Source organism: Drosophila ananassae, chromosome 2L, assembly GCF_017639315.1.
Source record: "Drosophila ananassae strain 14024-0371.13 chromosome 2L, ASM1763931v2, whole genome shotgun sequence".
In the NCBI taxonomy this organism is placed as follows: Eukaryota; Metazoa; Arthropoda; class Insecta; order Diptera; family Drosophilidae; genus Drosophila; species Drosophila ananassae.
The window spans coordinates 996,134-1,008,685 of NC_057927.1; the positions used below are offsets into that span (position 1 = coordinate 996,134).

A 12,552-nucleotide genomic window follows, 5' to 3' on the forward strand; every position below is an offset into this window, starting at 1 on the left:
CCCCCCGCTCGGCAAATAATTTAAGTCGGTGCAAAAAGCTTTTGATTTAGAGCCAACCGTTGCGCAATGAATGCGCGCAGCCAGTACAAATATCTGGCAATAAAAATGTGTTTATTTCGGCCAGAAGAGCCGAAACGCAAAACATAAATTGCTTCCTAGGCGCGCCCGGGCGCCGCATGTCCGGCGTAAAAGTGCGACAAACATTCGTAAAAAGTTGCTCCCGAAACGAAAATAACTCTATTTTTTCGGCTGCTTGCTGCAAACTTTTATTGAGTCGTGGAGCGGAGTATTGATTTAATTTTAACGATGCACTGCCCGCCTCCAACTCCCTCCAAGGATGCTGCGAACTGGGTCAAGAAAGGGGGCGGGGCGGGGCAGCGCGGAGGCGTGGTTAATTGGAAAAGTTTGTAGGAGCTAGGAATTGATTTTGCACGCACCATTGATGAAATTGCTCATTAACTCTGAGGAGCTGGGAGCCTGGAGCTGGAAATGGCCGAATCCAGCGCCTTTGAGCCAATTAGGTCGTAGGTTCGTAGTTTGCATGTGTCCCAGCGCTGCAGCGATTGTTTTCGAAATTCTTGGCCATGCCCCGCTGCGTTTGTTCATTAATTTCGACATTTAAACGAATGTGCGCAGAAATGACAAACTGTCTGCTGTCTGAGCGCTTATCCCCCGAAAAGCCACCCCACAGCCCACCGCCCACTTTCCTTGGGCCTGTCAGTCGAAGGTCGCTGGCGTTCTTGTTGCTCATTTCACTTCTCACTTGTCGCAGCGCATACTGGCACACTTTTTAATTGTCGCTCTTTTTTTTTTCGAAACTGAATTCGCCCTTCCCAGCCCCCCAGACCCAGACCCAGAGCCGAAAAATAATTTAATTGCTTATTTTTTGCCGGCCTGCGCTTTGCGCTTTAAGCCACTTGGCCCGTTCAATTAAAGTGCAGGCCGAGTGGGCTGTGGGCGGTGGGCTGTGGGCTGGGACATGCCACTGAGACGCATGTAATTAAAATGCATTTTCAACTTTTGTTTTGTTTGCGCTTTTCAGCGTTCAGCGTTCCTGCTCCTCGCCGAGAGCTCTTTTTTCTCAGAAGGACTTCTGGCAGGCGGTTCAGCAACTGTTGTTGCCATTTAGTTTTAATTTTCATTTTTGCATTTACGCCGAGGGGGAGCAGCTTCATAATATTCTGGAACAAGCTCAGGGTTGGCTGGCAAATATTTGTATTATTGTGCCCGAAACAAACTACCCCACTGAACGCCACTGATTATTTTCGTTACTCTTTCATTGATCTGCAGTTCTCCGAAACGAAACGAAATGAAAATTTGCATTTCCCCCAGACAAGTAAACAATAATTAACTCCGCAAGACATCCCGTACACATTTGAGTAAAAACCCGCCGAGCAGAGAAACAGCTCGAACGCTCGCAAATAAATTAGACAGCCAAGTGGCAGAGAAGTCCGCCATCCGAAGCGTTGCAATTTGCAATGCGTGTGGGCGGTCCCCAAGCCCCAAACTAAAGCAGAGCACTGCCAACAAATTGTCGGCCTCTGACTTTTATTCTAACAATTTGCTGATGTTCGTCCAACCACAATTTAATGGCGAAAATAACTGCTGCTTCCGGGCAGGCTCAGAGCTGATACGATATGGCATTTAACACCCGATTTATTGGATCACTAGTGGGGCGATTATCCCTCAGCAGTGAGTACGCATAGGTCTGTGAAGTTGGCACCCCAAATTTCGAATTTCAAGAAAATAATAACTGACCATTATTGACCATCGTTTGACCACTATTGACCACAAATATTTTCGTTTTACCACCTTCCGAAAAAAAATTAGAGCAAAAAAACTTTCCGGGGGCCAACTTCACACTAGCCCCCGGGCATCAGAAAACATCTTTTGACATTAAATTTTAACGCATAGACCAGTTTAAACGATTGACCATCCCATAAAATCGATTGACCAACCCATAAAATCACTTGACCACCAAAAAAAAATTTTTTTTTTTCATTCCTCAAGGTCATGTGTCGGGGGCAAGCAACCAACGTCAGAATATGAAAAAAACATGTCATTTGAAAGCATTTTTGCAGAAATTGGAATTATGATAATTGACCATCTCTCAAAAATGAATGATCAATACATTTGAGAAAAATCTTCGTTTTACCACTTCGCAAAAAGAAGATATAGCCAAAAAAACTTCCCTGGGGCCAACTTCATACTACCCCCATCATATGTAGAAACATGTATAAAAAACGTATTTTTGCGAATTTCGCAATTCTAATGGTTGACCATTTCTAAACATCGTATCAACATTATCCTTAACAAAAATCATCGTTTTACCACTTCCAAAATTATAGTTTTTATTGAATCATTTTTTAAAATCTTGGGTACATCAAAATTTAAACTTTTACGAAATGTGTTTTCTTGGAAAAGTTTACGTTTTTTATACATGTTTCTACATATGATGGGGGTAGTATGAAGTTGGCCCTCGGAAAGTTTTTTGGCTATATCTTCTTTTTGAGAAGTGGTAAAACGAAGATTTTTGTTAAGGATAATGTTGATACGATGTTTAGAAATGGTCAACCATTAGAATTGCGAAATTCGCAAAAATACGTTTTTTATACATGTTTCTACATATGATGGGGGTAGTATGAAGTTGGCCCCAGGGAAGTTTTTTTGGCTATATCTTCTTTTTGCGAAGTGGTAAAACGAAGATTTTTCTCAAATGTATTGATCATTCATTTTTGAGAGATGGTCAATTATCATAATTCCAATTTCTGCAAAAATGCTTTCAAATGACATGTTTTTTTCATATTCTGACGTTGGTTGCTTGCCCCCGACACATGACCTTGAGGAATGAAAAAAAAAAATTTTTTTTTGGTGGTCAAGTGATTTTATGGGTTGGTCAATCGATTTTATGGGATGGTCAATCGTTTAAACTGGTCTATGCGTTAAAATTTAATGTCAAAAGATGTTTTCTGATGCCCGGGGGCTAGTGTGAAGTTGGCCCCCGGAAAGTTTTTTTGCTCTAATTTTTTTTCGGAAGGTGGTAAAACGAAAATATTTGTGGTCAATAGTGGTCAAACGATGGTCAATAATGGTCAGTTATTATTTTCTTGAAATTCGAAATTTGGGGTGCCAACTTCACAGACCTAGTACGCATCTCAGCCGAGCTGCCCCCACAGGACGAGGTGGCCGAGAGGTTAAGGCGTTGGACTGCTAATCCAATGTGCTCTGCACGCGTGGGTTCGAATCCCATCCTCGTCGGGCCTTATTTTGCATTATTATTATTATTTTATTTGAAAAATTGCTGGCGCGAAGCTCCACACGAACAAGTACTTGTACAATCCCATTTCCACTCGTACGAAATAATTATGATTCATTAGCTAGCTGCGCCGAGCAGCTGGGAGCTGTGCATTTCATGGCATGCATTATTATTTTCACACAATCTATATATATGAAACGCTAATTAGTTAATCCGACTGCAAGGCATAATTATTCAGGTATCAGGACCGTTGAAAATTATGCTCCCGATACAGGGCTTTGGTTCAAAGGCCACCGTCCAGTGGAGCTATCTGCGGCTGCCGAACGTGGGCTGGAGCTATTAATGTACTTAGTGCCTTTTGCATAAATTTAATACCGACGCATTATTAATTGACTGGCGCCGGAAAGTGGCAACTGCCAGCATCTGTGGCCGCCGGCCCAGTAAATTATGATTAAAATACCCCACACACTCCCGATGGCATCGCTGATGGCTTGTGGTTGGAGGAGGTTGGTGCCCCGCCGCAGTTGAGGTTTCAGGATGCAAGTTGAAGTTCCTGTAGGACTGAGATGGGAACTGGCTGCATTAGAGAGTAGTGTTTGAACTTGAAATGCATTTTGCTCGCTTCTCTTTGCCGAGAGATTGTTTAAAAAATGTCTTGGCCATCAAGCTGATAAAATCGTGTATTTGCTGTCGTAGTCGTAACTGCAGCTATCATAAAAGAAGTGTTATCTGGAATTCTTTCCACCCATCAGTATGTGAGAGTGGAAATCATGGCATACCAAGCGAATAATGTCACGAAGGAGAGAAGACTCGAAAAAACAATGAGTTTGTGTTTAAAATGTAAATGTGGTTTAAAGTTTGGATTATGGTTTCGAAAATCTCACAAAAAACGGACAAAGCACGCTTCTGTTTGCTGGAGCGGGACTCAATAAGGAGAGTTGCTGGACTTTCTAATTTTCATTTGTTTCTCTGCTTGACAAAAATTTAACAGAGCTCTCAGGGAAAACAAGACCAAGAAGTAAGGACCCACAAACAGCAAGCAATTTTCATATTTTTGGCGCAACGGAGAGCAGGATGCGGCTGGGGGAGGGAGGCCAGCGAGAGGCAGAGAACAAAGGACGAGAAGCCATTCCCGTGGCGGGAAAAAGTGGCAGACTGGTTGGCAGCAAGGAGTTTTGGGTGACAGTCGAGGGCGGGTCGAACTCCCGTCGCCCGACAACATTATTCGACAATTTTCATATACCCTTGTAACCCGGTATCCCCGGGGACAGCAAACTCGCCAACGCCAGTTTGCGACACTCGAGGGCTCTCTGTACTCTACAGACTGGGACTAGGTCGTGTTTCACACACGGAGGTTGGGACATTTCGAAAGCAATAGGAATTGGTGCAGTTTCTGATGCAGAATAAAACAGAGGACTTGCAACTCCTGCGGGGTATTAAAGAGTCCACTGGAGAAGCTCCCTGTTTGTTTTTCCTCCGCTCCTTCAGCTGCCGAACATTCAGAATCCACTCGCGCTATTCTTATTTTTAAATCAAGAAATGGCGCTTCAAAGAAGACAAACAGGGGCATCATCGACGGCAGCTGCGGTCTTTTTGTCGCCCATTGACGTTATAGTCAAGAATCATATGACGTCTCGGGCGTCTGTCCGGGTGGATGGCCAGAAAGTGTTCCCGCGGAGGACGGAAGAGCGCCACAAAGGCCAACAAAGCCGCGGCGGCAGCCAATGTAGGTCAGTCCGAAAATAAATCGAGAAACGAATTCAAATAGAATGGCGTAAACAGGGAGAGCTATGGTGCCTATCTTTTGGTTGGAAAACTAATAAGCCAAGTCCCGACTGCCATTACGGCGTGGAGAGCTACTGTCCACGCTCCTGGCCGAGGACCACTCATTGACGATGTCGTGTTGCTGCCAACGCCCCGGGCTGCCGAGGAAAAATTGCTGCAGCTCGTTCCCAAGTCAAGCTAGGGCCTCGAGCAAGGACGGAAGTGAAAGTTTTATTGCCAGGGCGGTAGCTGGTACTCCTACCACCCCACCAGCCAAAACGGATTAAGAACTGCTGCAGGAGGAGGACCAGCAGCAAACTCGGAGGACTGCAGCTAAGACGACAAATGCGTAAGCCTTCGGAGCCCTTCTTCGAGGCGCAGGGGAGGAGGCTCCATAAACAAGTGTTGATAGCAGACTCCGAGCACGCCCCAGCCGAACCAAATCAACTGCTGAAAAGCAGCTTGCCTAAATGGGATTACACCGAATTCTGTGGTTTTCCTTTCCCGGACTGCCACTCCCCCGCCCTGCCCTGAGAAGCGAATCGAACTCTTTTCAATGGCGCCTTGATGGTTGCATTTGCGGAGCAGCTTCCAAGGCTGATTGCCATTTGTCGCAATGGCAAGATTTAATGCAATCGAGAGTGTCTTTGTGCGTTTCGAGAACTCTGCGATTGGGTCTCTGGGCGTATACGCAATATAACTGCCCGGACAGAGTCGCAACTCTGCCCGTCTCATGCAAACAGAAAATATCTGGGCAGCTCCATTACGACCTAATTAATTTATAAAAGCCACGGCCACGGCGTCCGCAAAACAAACAGGTCATGTAATTAATCAAAGCCCTCTAATAGGAGTGGCGGGGATGTAAAATGCACCAGTGACGATGATGCGGTTGCTGCCCCGAAAATTGAGGCATGGGTATTTCGATCGAAAGTGATTTCTTGACCTTAAATACTTTTAACACAAATGCGAAACGATTATATTTCCATAGATCTTCACAAAAATCCCAAAGCAAAATATTTTCCTGTGGGAAGTCTTCTAAAAAATGGCAATATTGACATACTCCCACAATCTATGGCTATATGTTGGCCAATATACACCCTATTCTTGAGCGGAATTAACGAATAATCTTTACGAATCATCTTAAATAATTCGTTGGTCGCTTTTCCACCACTCTACATCAAAATCTGTAGGTAGAATATTTTTAAGATTTTTTGCCCATTTCCTTATGATAATTCTTCTAAAACGTGGCAATATCGCTACAGGGCCACAAGCGATGGCTATATTTTGGCCAACAAGCATCAGATTCTCAAGCGGAATGCCTTAAACCAATAGTGGAATGATCCTTAACAAATCTTCATCAAAATCTTGGAAGAATACTCTCTTTTTTAGATATTTTTTCCATTTTCCTGGGGGAATTATTTGAAGGGGGAATATTATTTCAAAATCTTAGCCAATAGTAACAAAAAAGAAAGTCTTTGTCTCTTCACAATAAAAAGGGGATTCAATTCTAAACTTTCGTTGTAAGCCCACCTCTCCCCGCACAGTCCAGAAGACCGTGTTTTTGGCCAAAAACATAACCGCCCCCCCGTTTATCGCTAACAACCCACCAGCCACGCCTCCGGGAAAGCCCTCCATTTCCCCCATTTCACTTTCACGCTCACGCAAACTTCCGGCTCAAAAGTGACGGCCGCCAGTCCCGAAAACAAATGCAATTCCGGTGCAGTCGCCCAACAGCCCAACTGGAACAGGCCGAACAACAAACACGCCACCGCCAGCGGACATGGGGGGCTGCGGGCACTTAATCAACGCTAATACGGCCACGCCCTCGGGAGAGGAAGAGGCGCAACGGGAACATTCCAGAAATTGGGTCTGGGTTGAGCCTCGGATGGCGTGCAGGCCCGGACTCGGGAACTGGGGCTGAAAAAATATCCTTGACCTTATTAGCCCACTTTTTCCGTTTGGAGTGCTTGCGGGCCCGGGGTCAGAAGTGTCGTGTACATTAACAGGTGGGCCAGCAGGGCGGGAGGGGGTAGACTGTGTTGAAATGTCATTAACGTTGGCAGCGAGATCTCGCAGGTGAGCTGCCAACAGACGTGTGGCAGCTGCGGCGTGGGATGCCTTCTGCCACACAGAGCGAAAAAGGTGGGCTTTGAAGCTGTTTTCATTTTTTCATTTACATTTTTGTGTAGTTCGCCAAATGCCTCCCTGTTTCTCCCAGTGCAGTGGCTGCTGCGTCGAACGTGTTGATTTAGTGGCATATTTGCCAGAAATGAAGCAGGTGCAGAGGCAGAGGCGGCGGCGGCGGCAGAAGGCGGACTTTGAGGCTGGCGGCACTAAACGTCGCCTAAATGTGCGCCAGTTGCCAGCATAGCCAGCCTTGACCGATATTCGAGCGCTGAGCCCAAACACAAAGCCATTAAACACACACAAACAGGGGGGGGCAGCACCGCCAAACACGGGCTGGTAGCTGGTAGCGATGACGAGAAGTACCAAGAAGACTCACGACAGTGCTCTGGTAGTGGGGCGGGGCAGCTCCTTCCGGCGGTGGAGGAGCGAAATAATCCAAAATTTCCAAGGAAAAGCCGCGGAGTACCCTCCCTCCGAGTGACAAGCCCTTCCTTCCCACAAGTAGATTAAAATGCGAAGCTCTCGAGGTACTCATGTACTTCTGTGCAGAATTGCACAATAAAATTTTCTCATAAAACCAGGCAGGAATATGGCGAGCTGCTGCTGTCTGCTCTTGGCCCAAAAGCTTCCTCCCGACGTCGCATATATGTATGTATATGCACTCTACATACTTGATGCACTCTGCACACAGAGGTATAAAGCGTTTTAACAAATGGCATCAAATTGATTTCGCCACGCTAAGCATTTTAGGATTCAGCGACACAGCTGCCCGCCCTCTGCCGCCCGGAGAACCCCAAGGCAATGCCAAAAGTCTGCAGCTTGATGGTGTGAGTGGTGTGTGTGTGTGTGCTTTGCATATTTGCTCCCCAAATTCGGGGAGAGGGGCGGGGAGTGGCCGGGGCACAGGCGAACTCTACCCCCCTTCCGAATGGGTTGCCCTTTTTGCATTATTTTATTTATCCTTTTCCGTCCTTCGTCCTTTGGCCTCCGCCCAACCAGCCCATTTATGGAGTACATAGGTGCATGACACACATACATAGATACACACACACACACACACACACACACATACATACATACAGCTATTTGCATTTATTTGTGCGTGGCATGCAGGTCGGCAGGACATACAGCACGGGCTTCCTCATCTCTTTTTGATGAGCCCGGCCGGCCAGTGGCTGCCTCCAGCCATATCTTAAACGGTTGCGAGTGAGGTCCTGGTCAAAGGCCACCTAGTTCTGGAGGGCCGCAAGGCCTTGCCACACCATAATGTGGCATGAAACCAACTTCCATTCGTGGACAAAAATCAATCAATTGCTGAGAAGCAAAGCCTGCCAGCAGGGTTTCCCATCCAAGTCAATGCCAAGTCAATAACAATGCTCGGATCCACTTCCACAATGTCCTTTCCTTTAGCGCCGACTGCCATTTTTTATCCCTCAGTTGGCAGAAGCCCACTGGAGGAATCCGCAGCAAATGCCTTTAAAGCGACTTCCTCAGGTCCTTAGTCCAAGCCACAACTTAGTAATGTGCATGGGAATGCGTTCCGAAAGAGGACCTCCCGGGTCCTGCGAAATATTCTTGAAGTCGCCAGCAAATGTGTGGGCCACAGGGAGGGGCGGACACAAGGCTCCTTGAACCCTGTGGCCAGGATAAAGGCAACAGAAGACAAGGGCCAACAAAAGGATGTCGATGGCTGGCTGCACAGTCCTCCCGCACACACTCCGCCGCCAAGCAAACAAACAACTCATCCGACTGGCACCTCCTCCACTCCTCCACTTGACAGAAAGCAGGCAGCAATGCATTAAGCCCCAGTGCCCCACGGGAGCGAATCTTCACATGCTCTGGCGTAATATTACACGAAAGTCGAGAAAGAGTGGAGCAGTACAGGTGAGCTATCAGCTGTGATCAGTGGGATGACCCACATCCCTGTGCCTCCCAAGTGATATCTGGTGAGTAAAGTATCCCTAGAGGGCGCCACCTAGCTCCTCACGTTGGGAGATTTCATTAGGAGCGCAAGTAGGTGGCCTGGGAAGAGCCTGCTGCGGCTGGAGCAGCTACTCGAGTCAAAAGCGAGTCCCGGCGGCACCTCAACGAGCCAACAAAGGCGGCCAGGTGAGAGATCCTCTAGAGAGCGCTGGGGGAGAAGTGGCGGGAGATGGAAGACAGCTCGTTTTGTTTGCTTTCCCTCTTTTGTTTGGGCTGGAGCCGGTGCAGTGCATGCCAAGTGCTTCTTCCACCGCAGTATCTGAGCGAAAATACTTCCGCAAGCAGCACTCCTGCTCGAGTCGGGTCAGCCCAGGGCCTCCCACAGCATTTTCACAAATTCAATTTGCTTAACGGCCCAGACGTGGGAAGAGGGCGGAGGGAGGCTAAGACCGAACTCGCTTTGGCCAAATCAAATTAAAATCAATTAAAATTAACAAGCAAAATATACACAAAGACAAAAATGTAGACACTTTCTCGTATTTTCTTATAGTAATAGAATATATAACTTATAGTATAGTCACCTAAATTTTTGATAATTTATTAATCAAACTAACTTATTTATTTTTTCGAGTGCAGCACCGCAAGAAAGCTTCAGAAACGCCGACGCAAACTGCGACGCGACTGCGGCATGCCGAGCGCATGAATCATGCATTTCTCGCCTCTGCCAGGGCGCTCTCCCCCCACTTCCTCCTTCCCTAGGTGGCGGGCTGCTTCGGCGGTAAAGGTGCGGCAATAAGTAAATTGAACCGCCCTCCGCCCACCGCCCCCTGAAAATTCGTTGATAAGCGCAGACTTTTAGGCAGCCCTCCCCCGCACCGCAGCGACAAACAGAGTTATTGAGCGAGAAGTGACTTGGCAAAAAGAGAGGGGCCGGGAGAGGGAAAGTGGAGAGTCGAGCACCTTGTTTGGGGGGTCCAGGTGGAGTACGCGGCTCACTGCCAATAGGTATGTAGTCCGGAGCCTTATCGGCACGTACGCATGGGTACACTTTCGATGGACGAGTCACCTTAGGAGTCGGTTCTGCAGAAGGTGAATAATGCCGTTGACTTTCCCCGATCGGCCGCTCTCTCAGGTGCGCGGAGAGCCGAGTGGAGCGAGCGCGCTGAGTCACCTGGTGCTTTCGACGGGCCCACTCACCTGGCGCTGCCCACTCGCACGGGCCACTCGCTGATGGGCGAAGGTGTTGATCGGAGCTGCGGGCCGCATGATAGCCGGGCAGTCGGAGAGATAGAGACAGAGACCAAGTGAGAGATTAATTGGGAGCGTGCTGCTGGCAGGCGCCACCTAGCTGCGCCTCTGAAGCGCAACCAGCGCCGCTCACCACGCTCAGTTCGGGCCACCCTGCCACCCACACCCCGCCAGCAGTGGCGGGACAAGTAGAAAACTGTGTTGGAAGCATTTCTAGTTTCTCGCTCGGCGAGGCGGTGCACATCTTGTGTTGTTTTTCGGTTTATTGGCACAAGGTTAGAAGAGCCGAGCGAAGACCAGCACCAGCGGACGGAGGAGCAAGATGAGGCCCAAATGGCAAAGTTTATTATGCCATGGCGTTCCGCTGCCACCACCACATGGACGTGGTGCAGTGGGTGGCCGGAGTGCAATGACACGAACGGAAAACGAATTAAGTCTGCTTCGGGAAAAGTGTAATTCACTTGGTTCCTCATGGACAGTTCTCTTAAACTATACTCCACCTCCACCTTTTTGCAGGGAAACTGCTATGTACCTCCACGCCCTTGCGAGGGAGCTGTCTTTTGGGCAAAAGTGAGCATTGCCGAGGAGGTGACATCTTCCATCTTCAAGAGTAGGTGTATTTCTGATCAGGGTCACCTCCTGAGTGCTTTCCTTTCTTCAAAAGTGTGCAACGCAGTGAAGGATGCATAAGTAGGAATAGCCAGGATCGGCCGCCTTTATCCTATATCCTACAGCTACCATACAACTGATTGATAAGAAATGGCATCATTTTGGTGTTTTTTAAGCTGAGAAGGTTAGGACTTCACACAGATTCAGATTCTCTTTTTGGCCAACTTATCTGAAGTACAATTACTATAGCTCCTATACCTGCTACATAACTGAACTCAATAATCCAAGTTATAATAATACCAAGCTTCATAATGATCGGCCGACTATATCCTATATCTGGAATTCATCAGAAATACTGCATACTGTTAAGTTCGTTCTACTTGTTTTTACTTCAATTTCTCGCAGTGTTCCACCGCCAAACCTCTCCCCGTTTACAGTTACTGACTCCGAGTTGGAGCTCCAGCCGGGAGGGAATCTGGGGCGGAGGAGATGAAGGCACACGAGCACGAAGCCCTGCGAGGGCGAGGGGAACAGTGAGAGCGGGACGCGCTCAGCTGAGCACATGACGCTTTTAAAGCGCGACTTGAGGCGTGGGCGACTTGACGAGCTCCGAGGCTGGGGCTGCTCACGTCATAGTTCTCTCCGGCACCACCACCAGCGCAGCCAGTCTATGGGCAGTGTGTTGGTGTCGTGGCCATACAAATTTTTGTGTGGTCCGGTCTTTGTGTGGGTGGCGCTTACAAGGCTGCTTTCTGGTTGCCGCTGCCGCTGCACATTCACAAAGCCCAGAGGCAGCGCCAGAACGCAGCTGTTGCTTTTGTTTGCCAGCCCAGCAGAGTGTATTTTTTTAAACCGCTGCCTCCAAAGCTTCTCCCCTGTTGCTCCTCACCCACACGCACCGTGGGCGCAACCTTGCGAAGGGCGAACAAAGGCCTCAAGTCGGAGAATCGTGCTTGTAGTTAGGTGGACGGATACCCTTCTTGGGAGGGATGTTGTGGTGAAAATATACGGGATCTGTACTTAGTGGTGGTTCTTCAGAAAGCAGTAATGCAACGACCTCCATCATAGTCAGCTCCGACAGCACTGGCTCCGTCAGGATCACTGGCAGCAGCACTTCCTCCAACAGCTAGCACAAGCTAGAATATATTTCTATAAAATATATATCAGTATCATGGGCAATAGTCCTCCATAAGGGGTTGCCCCTGTACCAGTGGAAGCTGCGACAGAACGGACAATAAACCACTGCGAGCCGCGACTCGGACGTTAAGTAGCTTAGAACTGAAGGAGAACTGTACGGGCAGCGACTGCAGAAGCACTGGCCTGCAAGTCCGACTATATTTCAGCGCCAGCTGCCTCCATGAGGCTAATTGCAAGCAAATGGGCCAAAGCCGGCAACGAGAAAGAATCAAATTAAAATAAAAGCAACAAGGAGCTGCGCTGCTGGAGTTTTTGTGCCTCTTTGACGACGGCTAATTATTGTTGTAGTTCATTAGCGTCAAGAGCGCCGCGGTCAAGTCGTTTTGGCCAAAATATGAAATACAAACAGCGGAACTGCGCGTTTTACGATTCTCCAACTCGAACTACCAACTCTCGAAGAGATTCAGACCAGAGGTGCATTACTTTGG

General features: G+C 48.0%; 1 protein-coding gene and 1 non-coding gene across 3 annotated transcripts in view; one reads left to right on the forward strand and one right to left on the reverse strand.

Annotated features, from left to right (window-relative positions):
• The window catches only part of LOC6500245 (serine/threonine-protein kinase par-1), a 39,705-nt gene that overhangs the window by 25,513 nt on the left and 1,640 nt on the right, over window positions 1-12,552 (reverse strand). The window lies entirely within an intron of this gene.
• Trnas-gcu lies at window positions 3,177-3,258 on the forward strand. The gene has a single exon. It is a non-coding gene; the product is annotated as a tRNA-Ser (tRNA).